At 39.3% G+C, this 11,849-nt stretch overlaps 1 pseudogene; it reads right to left on the reverse strand.

The window, feature by feature from the left end:
* Positions 1 to 348: 348 nt before the first annotated feature.
* On the reverse strand, positions 349 to 987 carry LOC114221559 (cardiolipin synthase (CMP-forming) pseudogene; annotated as a pseudogene).
* Positions 988 to 11,849: the final 10,862 nt, after the last annotated feature.

Below are 11,849 nucleotides of genomic sequence, written 5' to 3' on the forward strand. Positions count from 1 at the left end.
CTGTCTTCGGCTCAGGTCATGATCCCAGGGTCCTGGGTCAAGTTCTGCTTTGGGCTCCATGCTCAGCAGGGAGTCTGCTTCTCCCTCTACACCTCCCCCCTACTTGTAATCTCTCTCTCATGCTCTCTTTCAAATAAATAAAATCTTTCAAAAATACACTGGAAATTCTGCATATCTTCATGATAAATCTTATTTTCAATGTGCTACTTCAATTTTGAATATGGTTTGTTCTGACACGTCGTTTTTCAGGCTGAACACTAAAATGGGAAATTCCTGTAGATTTCCGAGTGGTCCTGCTGCCAATGGTGCATACCACTTCCTTCCTAAAGATGATGGATGACTTTCATCTCATTTTTTCCCCTGACCAGCATTCTGAGCATGATAGTAACTGTAAACTAATGCGGCTGTGCTGCAAAATATGAAACACCACCGTATCTGAAGATAAATACTGTCAGCATAATTGAAAACCAGAGCTGCCAAAGAAACTGCCAAGATTAACTGGACTACTGTGTTTACTTTGCTGATGCATGCTGGTTTTAAGTTGTGGTGACACAGCAAGGATTGAAATACTTAGCAGGTGTTCTCAGTGTTGGAAGAAAATTCAATATCTGACATAAAAATGGTAGCAGCCAATATTACATCTTTGAAATTATCATATAAACAAGTGAAACTGGAGTAAGATCTGCACAGGTCAAGCTAATATATAGAGTGCTGATAGGGATTTCATCAGCAAGTGGACCAAGAATATTTTCCAAAGCTGATTAATAATTATCCCAATTTTAAGCAATAAATCCACCCAACAAGTCAGTGAGCCCAACTAGAGTGAAATCTCCTACTGCCATATCAAAATCTTCTCTAGTAATCAAATAGCCCCAAACTGGGGTCAAGTTGATTCTCCTCATTGACAATGTATATGGAATTGTCCATGGGTTTTCCTACAGGCTTGGTAGTGCTTGCCAGGCCCCATGGTCTGCCTGGGTCCTCAGTAGCAGAATGAAGATCACCTTCCCTGTGCGCAAACAATGGCCTCTCCCAGGGGATGGATTCATATCTATCATCCAGTTTCTCTCTTCAGGTGTCTAATAAGCTATTTGGCTCATCCACTATTTGCAATTTCAATGACTATTTTTTTATTTCTAGAAATTCTACTTTTGAAAATTTCAATTCCATTGTCTCAAGTTTTTAGGGCTCAAATTCTGATATTTACTGTGTCTGCTGACTTGTGCACAGGGTGACTTTTTTTCCTTATGTGTTTTTATTTTTTTATTATTGTTACAAATATATATATATTTTAAAGATTTATTCATTTACCTTAGAGAGAGAGAGAGTGCAGGGGAGGGACAGAGGGAGAGAATCTTCACGTAGACTCCATGCTGAGTGTAGAGCCCGACACGGGACTCGATCCTACGACCCTGAGATCATGACCTGAGCCAAAACCGAGAGTCTGATGCTCAACCGACTGCACCACCCAGGTGTCCCTATTATTTTATTTATTTAATTTTTTTGAGAGAGGGAGAGTGTGGGAGTGCATGCATGAGTGGAGGGGGGAGGGGTGGGGGAGAGGGAAAGAGAGACTCTTAAGGAGGCTCCATCCCAGCACAGAGCCTGATTGGGGCGGGGGTGGGGGGGGTGGGGTGTTCCATCTCATGACCCTGAGATCATGACCTGAGTCAAAATCAAGAGTTAAATGCTTAACGGACTGAACCACCCAGGCGCCCCTACAAATATGTTTTTATTGGAAATTAACTGGCATACTAAAAATTATTTTTTCTTCAAATTTATATTTAAATTCTAGTTAGGTAATATACAGTGCAATATTGGTTTCAGGAGTAGAATCTGGTGATTCATCATTTACATATCACACCCAGTGCTCACCACAACAAATGCCCTCCTTAATCCCCATCATTCATCTAGCCCATCCCCCACCCACCTCCCTCCAGCAACCCTCAGTTTGTTCTCTGTAATTAAGAGTCTGTCATGGTTTGCTTCCCTCTCTCCTTTTTTCCCCCTTCCAAATATGCTCATCTGTTTAGTTTCTTAAATTCCATATATGAGTGAAATCACATATTTGTCTTTCTCTGACTGACTTATTTCACTTAGCATAATACTCTCTAGTTCCATCTACCTTATGTATTTTTAAAATTTTGATTGTGAGCTCATCACTGATGACACTTGCTTTTTTTCTGGAGAGAAATCCTTGTGGACTGGATTGGCCTCCTGCCAGAGAAGAATTAAGTATAGTATCACTGTTTTGGGATCAATTATTAGAAGAATTCCTTGGCCTGGGAGTTCTGACAATAACCAAAAAGAAGTAACTAGGAGAAAATGAAACACAAATCCTCATTAAATAAGGCTCCATGTTTTCATATTCTCAACTGAAAGTATTTTTTTTCCTCACTTTGATTCCAAACAAAAACATGGACATTCTTTGTTGTCATTCGGTGCTGGTAGATGGATTTTTTTTTTCCTAGTTCACCTTTTTACTGAGCATTCTGCTTTTAGATGGTCCTGGCTGTGTGTATGGGCCTCAGTTCTAACTTCTATTCTTTGCAGGACCAAGAACTTGTTTTCAGTTCTCACAAGGTGGTAAAATCCAAATGCCTAAGTTACTGGGTTCTAACATTTTCCTCAGGAAGCCACAGGCTCTGTTCTCACTAACTATTCTCACTACTCTCCTTTATGCCTTTCTCTTGTTGCTAATGTTTATATATTTCTACCCTTTTCTTGTGAATTCATCCATGCATTTAAAATGTTATCTTTTTGGTCATAAATATATCCAACCTTTCCAGGGTACGAGAGTGGAGGACTTTCAGGTAGTTTACCTCTTTCTTCATATTGCCAGAATTGTAAGTCACTAGCAAGTTCCTTAATCGTTTGAACCTTAAGTCTCTCACCTTTGAAATAGAAATAAAGATACCTACCTTTGCTCTGAAGTAAGCTAAAATACTCACCTAAATGCCTAGTCCAGAATCTGGCATGTGGTCAGTACTAAGTGGTCAAATAAAGTTCATTTCCTTCCTTGAACTATAATGTGCTATAGCTACTTTGCATCCTATTCTGCACAAGTAACCCAAGGAAGGATCTAGGGTTGTAAATACCATGACCGCTGGAGGCATTCATATTAATTGATTCTGTTCCTGATACAGGAAGTAATTTGCAAAGATGATTTTTTAGTCCACTCTGGCAAGTAATAAGTAAAGAAGAGTTATAAAAAGCCATTCTATTAGGCAGAGATCAACAGTGAGAATAAACCAGGGACTCATCCAGGTGAGAATTTTTTTTTCTGTTGCTTTTCAAGCATTTCCAGACTGACTTATTCCTTGAGCCCTCATGGCAGAAGGAGGTGTTTCTCTGTACTTTTAAACTTATCAATATACATTCCTTTGTTCAAATTCAGCATTTAGGGGAGGGAACGAAGAGGATATCACTCACTACCCAGTTATGTTAAATGAAATCAAAAACATTGTGCCAACATTATTAACATTATAAATTAAAGAAAGAAGATATTCATACATAATTGCATGGTCCTAAAATATTGTACTTTTAATTATTTGTGATCCTTTCTAATCTTTTTTCATTTGTATCAATTTTATATTCTTTCAGTGATATTATAGATATAATTTTGCACTATGCTTTTTTATATCAGAAAGATTTTTCATCTTATCCCTTATTCCCTATGTTTATAATCCCTTTAAAAAGTTTTCTGTTGTGGTAAAATATATGTAACATAAAACTTACCATTTTAATTTTTTAAAAAGATTTTATTTGTTTATTTTGAGAGAGAGAGTGTGTGTGCATGCACGCCTGTGCGCTTGAGTGAGGGCAGGAGCGAGGGGCAGAGGAAGAGGGAGGGAAGCAGACTCCCTGTTGAGTACTGAGCCCAACCTGGAGCTTGATCTCACGATGCTGGGATCATGACCTGTGCTGAAATCAAGAGTCAGATGCTTAACTGACTTAGCCACCCAGGCACCCCACCATTTTAGTGTTTTTCACTGCACAATTAAGTGGCATTAAGTATATTCACATTGTTGTACAACCCTTACCATTGTCCATTTCCAGAACACTTTCATTATCCCAAGCTGAAACTCTGCAATACCCTGACACACCAACTCCACGTTACCCTCATCCTCTCAACAAAACAAGACTGTAGGTCAGGTAGGGCAGCCAGTTGCTGAGGTCTGCTGTAAACCATTACAGCCATCCAAATTCTGCAGATGGGGAAGAAAGGTAAGGTTCCCTGACCATCTTGACTCTCATTGTTCTCACTTCTCCACCCCTGAGAAGAAATGAGGGCAAAAACATCAAAACCATTTTAGATGGGCAATAACATTCCTCTTATCCTGATACACTGTATAGCATGTAACAGTGATTGGAAATAAACAAAACAGAAACAAAACAACAATAGAACAGATCAATGAAACCAAGATCTGGTTCTTTGAAGAGATCAATAAAATCAATAAACCTTTAGCCAGACTCAAAAAAGCAAAACAAAACAAAAATGAGAGAGAGAGAGAGCTCAAATAAATGAAATCAGAAATTAAAGAGGAGAAATGACAACCAACACTACAGAAATATAAAAGATTATAAAAGAATATTATGAAAAATTATATGCCAACAAATTGGGCAATCTAGAAGAAATAGATAAATTCCTAGACACATATAACATCACAGACAGATAGATTAATGGAACAAAATAGAGACCCCAGAAATGGACCCTCAACTCTATGGTCAACTAATCTTCGACAAAGCAGGAAAAAATACCCAATGGAAAAAAGACAGTCTCTTCAATAAATGGTGCTGGGAAAACTGGACAACCACATGCAGAAGAATGAAACTAGACCATTCTCTTACACCATACACAAAGATAAACTCAAAATGGATGAAAGATCTCAATGTGAGACAGGAATCCATCAAAATCCTAGAGGATAACATAGGCAGTAGCCTCTTTGACATTGGCCACAGCAACTTCTTTCAAGACACGTTTCTAAAGGCAAGGGAAACAAAAGCAAAAATGAACTTTTGGGACTTCATCAAGATAAAAAGCTTTGCACAGCAAAGGAAACAGTCAACAAAACTAAGAGGCAACCCATGGAATGGGAGAAGATATTTGCAAATGACATTTCAGATAAAGGGCTGGTATCCAAGATCTATAAAGAACTTCTCAAACTCAACACCCCAAAACCAAATAATCCAGTCAAGAAATGGACAGAAGACATGAACAAACACTTCTCCAAAGAAGACATACAAATGGCTAATAGACACATGAAAAAGTGCTCAACATCGCTCGGCATCAGAGAAATCCAAATCAAAACCTCAATGAGATACCACCTTACACCAGTTAGAATGGCAAAAATTAACAAGACAGGAAATGACAGATGTTGGTGAGGATCCGGAGAAAGGGGAACCCTCTTACACTCTTGGTGGGAATGCAAACTGGTGCAGCCACTCTGGAAAACTGTATGGAGGTTCCTCAAGAAGTTAAAAATAGAACTACTCTGCAACCCAGCAATTGCACTACTAGGTATTTACCCCAAAGATACAGATGTAGTGAAAAGAAGGGGCATCTCCACCCCAACGTTCATAGCAGCAATGTCCACAATAGCCAAACTGTGGAAGGAGCTGAGATGCCCTTCAACAGAAGAATGGATAAAGAAGATGTGGTCCATATATACAATGGAATATTACTCAGCCATCAGAAAGGATGAATACCCATCGTTTGCTTTGACATGGATGGAACTGGAGGGTATTTTGCTAAGTGAAGTAAGTCAGGCAGAGAAAAACAGTTTTCATATGGTTTCACTTATATGTGGAATATAAGAAATAGCACAGAAGACCGCAGGGGAAGGGAGGGAAAACTGAATGGGAAGAAATCAGAGAGGGAGACAAACCATGAGAGACTCTGGACTCTGGGAAACAAATTGAGGGTTACAGAGGGGAGGGTTGTGGGGGGATGGGGTAACCAGGTGATGGGTATTAAGGAGGGCGTGTTGTGATGAGCACTGTGTTGTGCTATACACAACTAATGAATTGTTGAACACTACATAAAAAACTAATGATGTACTGTATGCTGGCTAACTGAACATAATAAAAAAATACCAACATTTTTCACAGAACTAGAACAAACAATCCTAAAATTTGTGGAGAACCACAGAAGACCGCAAATATCCAAAACAATCTTGAAAAACAAAAGCAATGCTGGAGGTATCGCAATTCCAGATTTCAAGTTATACTACAAAGCTGTAGTAATCAAAACAACATGGTACTGGCACAAAAACAGGCACATAGATCAATGGAACAGAATAGAAAACCCAGAATTGAACCCACAACTATATGGTCAATGGATCATCAACAAAGCAGCAAAGAATCCGCAATGGGGAAAAAAGACAGTCTCTTCAACAAATGGTGTTAGGAAAACTGGACAGTTACGTGAAAAAGAATGAAACTGGATCACTTTCTTACACCATACACAAAAAATAAACTCAAAATGGGTTAAAGACCTAAATGTGAGACAGGAAACCATCAAAATCCTTGAAAAGAACACAAGCAGTAATCTCTCTGACATCAGCTCTAGCAACATTTTTCTAGGTATGTCTCCTGAGGCAAGGGAAACAAAAGCAAAAATAAACTATTGGGACTACATCAAAATTAAAATCTTCTGCACAGCAAAGGAAACAATCAACAAAACTAAAAGACAACCAACTGAATGGGAGAAGATATTTGCAAACTGAAATCTCTGATAAAGGGTTAGTATCCAAAATATACAAAGAATTGATATAACTCGACACCCCAAAACCAAATAATCTAATTTAAAAATGGGCAGAAGACACGAACAGACATTTTTCCAAAGAAGACCTACAGATGGCCAATAGACACATGAAAAGATGTTCATCACTCATCATAAGGGAATGCAGATCAAAACCACAATGAGGTACCACCTCATACCTATCAGAATGGTTAAAATCAACAACACAAGAAACAACAGGTGTTGGAGAGGACATGGAGAAATAGGAACCCTTGTGCAGTATTGGTAGGAGTGCAAACTGGTACAGCCATTGTGGAAAAGAGTATGGAGTTTTCTCAAGAAGTTAATAAGAGAGCTACCTTATGATCCAGTAACCACACTCCTGGGTATTTACCGAAAGAATACAAAAACACTAATTCAAAGGAATATATGCACCCCGATGCTTACTGCAGCATTATTTACAATAGCCAAGATATGGAAACAGCCCAAGTCCCCATCAATTGATGAATGGATGAAGATGTGGTATATACTGTGGAATATTACTCAGCCATAAAAAAGAATGAAATTGTGCCTTTTGCTATGACATGGTTGGAGCTAGAGGGTATAATGCTAAGCAAGATAAGCTGGTCAGAGAAGGACAAATACCATATGATTTCACTTGTATGTATGAAATTTAAGAACTAAACAAATAAGCAAAGGGGAAAAAAAAGAGAGAGAGACAAACTAAGAAACAGACTCTTAACTATAGAGAACTGTTGGGTACCAGAGGGGAGGTGGGTGGGGGGATGGGTGAAATAGGTGATGGGGGTTAAGAGTACACTTATCATGATGAGCACTGAGTAATGTATAGGCCTGTTGAATCACTATATTGTACACCTGAAACTAATATAACACTGTATGTTAACTCCACTGGAATTAAAATTAAAAACTTAATGCAAACAGTAACAGCAATTGAAACCATATAACTTGCAATTTAAAAGATTCATCAGTGCAATAGAACAGAAATTTCAGAAATTCAAAATTGTACAGAACTTTATAACATGCTAGAAACAGTATCACAGCAGGGAAAAGAATCACTATTCAATCTGCTTTGTAGAAACTGGATCTCAGTAGGGAAGAGAATAAACTCGGAGCTATACCATAGGATAGACCTTGAATAAGTCAAAGAATAAACTATTTAAAAACAACCTTTCAAAGGAGCTTGGAGTAAAAAATTAGCATAATTGAATACTATCGAAGACTGTCAAAGGACAGATTGAATGTCAGTATTACTATCGCCTGACTACAAGGGCATTGTTGATGTACAAAATTCTGTGGTAGCTGAAGATGTTGTAAATACATGTTAAAAAGAAAAGGCATAGGGTGAGGGTATTTTATATCTGAAGAAGTGTAAAAATTTTATAGAAATATACCCTGAGGCACCTGAGTGGCTCAGTCAGTCAAGCGTCAGCCTTCAGCTCAGATCATGATCTCAGAGTCCTGGGATGGAGCCCCAGGTTGGGTTCCCGGCTCAGAGGGGAGTCTGCTTCTCCCTCTCCCTCTGCCCCTCCCACTGCTCATGCTTGCTCTCTCTCTCTCTCTCTCTCAAATAAATAAATAAAATCTTAAAAAAAGAGAAACATATAAGGTTACCATTTGGATTCCACTTTGAATGTAGTAAAAAAGGAATAGATGTTTTGTTGCTGATGGAAAAGAAATAGCACCTTATCATGTGCTAAAACGTCCATCCTTATTAGTGATTACAAACGGACAAATAAAAACAACTCAGAGAAACTATTATACTCACATTAAAACAACAAGACTAGTGATAAAATCCAATGATGACAAGTCTGGGAAGAAATAGTTTCATGAGAAATTATATATTAGCTCAGTCTCTTTGGAGATCAGTGTGGTGATCCCCCTCAAGGGTTGTAAAGGTGTTTATGAGTTTTGACCAAATAACTAACTGTTTGCTGCCACAAGGAAACACTTATTGTCTAATGCTAAAGATGTTTATAACCAAATCAATTATAAAAACATAAAGGGAAATGAATAGACATGTACATAGCTGTTAAAAGTGGCAAAAACATGGGCGCCTGGGTGGCTCAATTGGTTAAGCATCCTACTCTTGATTTCAGCTCAGGCCTTGATCTCAAGGTCGTGTGTTCAAGCCCAGCACTGGGCTCCATGCGGGGCATGAAGCCTACCTAAAAAAGAAAAAAAAGGGGGGGGGCAAAAGCATGGATGATGTAAAGTGAAAGATCAGAATGTGGACTACTGTTCTCTGTTGACTACTATGGTATAAATCTTTATATGTACATTGATAGATAATAGAATTAGTGTTAGTTCAATTTACAGAGCACTTGCTGGGAGGTATGCTAGATTCTCAGAGACAGAGGAAAAAAAAGTCATAGAGACCTAGATAAGTGCACAGATATTTTCATCATGGTAAGTGATACCAAAACAAATATAACAGCTAGCACTTAGCGGGTAATTAATATGTCCCAGTTCCTATTCTAAGCACTTTACATAAATCTCAAGTAATTATCTCGATAACCCTATGAGGTGGAAACCATTATTACTCATTTTACAGAGAGGAAACTGAGATAAGAGAGGTCAGGTCCTTGCCCAAGGTCATAGAGCTCTGAGAGAGGTCAGCCTAAGGTTGGGCTGGAGCTTCAAGGTGGAGCAATTAACCCTCGCTGGGGAGGACCAGAAGTGTTTCCGGAGAGCGTGATACCTGCTTGGAGTCTGGCAGGGCAGGAGGCAGACAGATGGAGCAAGGGCATTTCCAGCAGAGAAACCGAGTGAATAAAGGCAGAGAAGAGAGGCGGTGTGTATCCAGGGATCGTGGGCAAGGCAGGTTGCTGGAAGGCAAAGTTGCATGGGGAGAGTAGCACGTTTCCAGTGTGGATGGGGGTCAGATCAATAGGGCTTTACGTGCCATGCTGAAAACTTTGAACTTAGTTTTGTCAAATTTGACTTTAATGATGGAAGGGAGAAGAACTAGCATTTATTGTTCACTACCATGTGACAAGTGGTTTATGTGCTTGAACAGGGTTATTTCAACAGATTATATTTTCTGTAAGGTTTTCTCTATGAATAAGAAATAGAGATCACAGGTTATTTTAATCAGGCAAAAGGCTCTGTGACAACCTATCCTATTTCATATTGACACTATAAGAAAAGTGCTGCCCGAAGTAATGTTACAAAGTACTGTTTTAAATGAGAAAGTGATAAGAATAATATCCATGAATTATTTACACTGGATAAAAGCTTCATAAGTATTGTATTACTAACCTTAAAGTGACAGAACCATTTAACCAGAAGCCAATTTATTAGAACTACAAATCATCTTTTTTTAAAGGTATTTTTTCTCTTTATGTTTTTATTAAGTTTCAATTTTAATTCCAGTATAGTTAACATACCATGTTATATTAGTTTCAGGTGTACGATACTGTAATTCAACACTTCTATACATTACTCAGTGCTCATCATGGTTAAGTGTATTCCTTAATCCCCATCACCTGTTTAGAAACACAGATCATCTTGCTCTCACCCTGTGATTCCATTTTAAGGAGAAATAAGCAGAAGACAAGAAAACAGTTGATATTAAGATATATTAAGAGAAAACTAACTTCTGGGTCAAGTCTGAAGGTCGATGAAGATTCATTCCAACTCACTGTCTCTACCCTGCGGCATGCACAATGAGGCCTGGCATCCAGAGCAAAGACCACTGACCCTGCAGGATGGCAATTATCAGCTCAGTTTGTTATGCTATACTTAAGAAGGCAGGGAAATTTAACAGACAGTATAGAATATTTTTTCAAATGAAGGATTCATTCATTTGAACATTTGAACATTTGCATTTAACATTTTAACATTGAAGCAGTTTAACAAAGGCTTACTGTATTATTTACTTTGTATGGGGCCAGGAGCTGGGGTTTCCTCCAAAGGAAGGGAGTTGTTGTTTTTTTGTTTGTTTTTTGTTTTAAGATTGATTGATTGATTGATTGATTGATTTGAGAGAGAGCAGGAGCAGGGGGAGATGGGCAGAGGGGAAGGGAGAATCAGGCTCCCTGCTTAGGAGCCCAAGGGGGCCTCGATCCCACAACCCTGAGATCACAACCTGACCCGAAGGCAGACGCTTAACCAACTGAGCCACCCAGGTGCCCCGGAAGGGAGTTCTTGAGCTGAGGCTTGAGTTGGTCAGGTAGACAAACAGGAAGGAAATGTACTCCAGGTTGGGGGAACTCCCAATCCCAGGTGGAAAGGCCCTGAAGCCCTACCGCGCCCAGTGGGTTTGCAGACATATAAAGAGTTCTCCGTGGTGGAAGAGGTGTGTGAGACAGTGGGGCTCGTTGGTCCTCAGGGGCCAGATGACCAAGGGCCTTGAAGAAGGTGGAACAGGATGGATCATGATCAGATTCATGTAATTGAAAGCTTAATCTGGAGGCAGAGCGGCGCCACTATGGAGGGAACCAGAAGGGTGGAGATCAGCAAGACAGAAGCCACCTCCAAGCATGACATCATGGCTGTCTCAACTGCAGCTGATGCAGCAAAGACGAAGGTACCAGAGCTGTTGAGGCAGACAGCTGTGGTGAGTGTGACAGAAAGTGAGAGGAGAGTGGAAGAGGAACCCAGGTTTTTGGCCCCAGCCCCTCGTGATGATGGGACTTGTAGCTAAGACGAAAGCAGGAGGAGCGGGTGTGGGGGTTGAGATATAAATCCTAGTAACACCGGCCCTCATTTCATACCTTATTCACCACAGGACCAGGGTTATTCCATCCAGTCTTTGGTGACGGAATAGCTCAAGTCAGACCAATCCTTGAGGTAACTGAGGGAGTCATGGGGCCTACCACAACACAAGGTGCTATGTTTCATTTCTAAGAAGCAAAAATGGACCCCGTTCAATTTTTTTCCTTTTTAAGAAATAATTATACAACTTTTACGTGACCATATGCCTGTTGGAAAAATTCAAGTACTATAATTTTCCTTTGCTAGGTTTATCAGAATAAATTAACAGTCCTCAAACTTTTTAAATCCAGGAATTCTTTATAATCTTAAAAATTATTGAACACCCCCCAAAGCTATAGTTGATGTGGATTATGTCTATTGATATTTACCA

Source organism: Eumetopias jubatus, unplaced genomic scaffold (genome assembly GCF_037043125.1).
Source record: "Eumetopias jubatus isolate StellerSeaLion01/CBP00866 unplaced genomic scaffold, mEumJub1_p1.0 scaffold_13, whole genome shotgun sequence".
NCBI classification, from domain to species: Eukaryota; Metazoa; Chordata; class Mammalia; order Carnivora; family Otariidae; genus Eumetopias; species Eumetopias jubatus.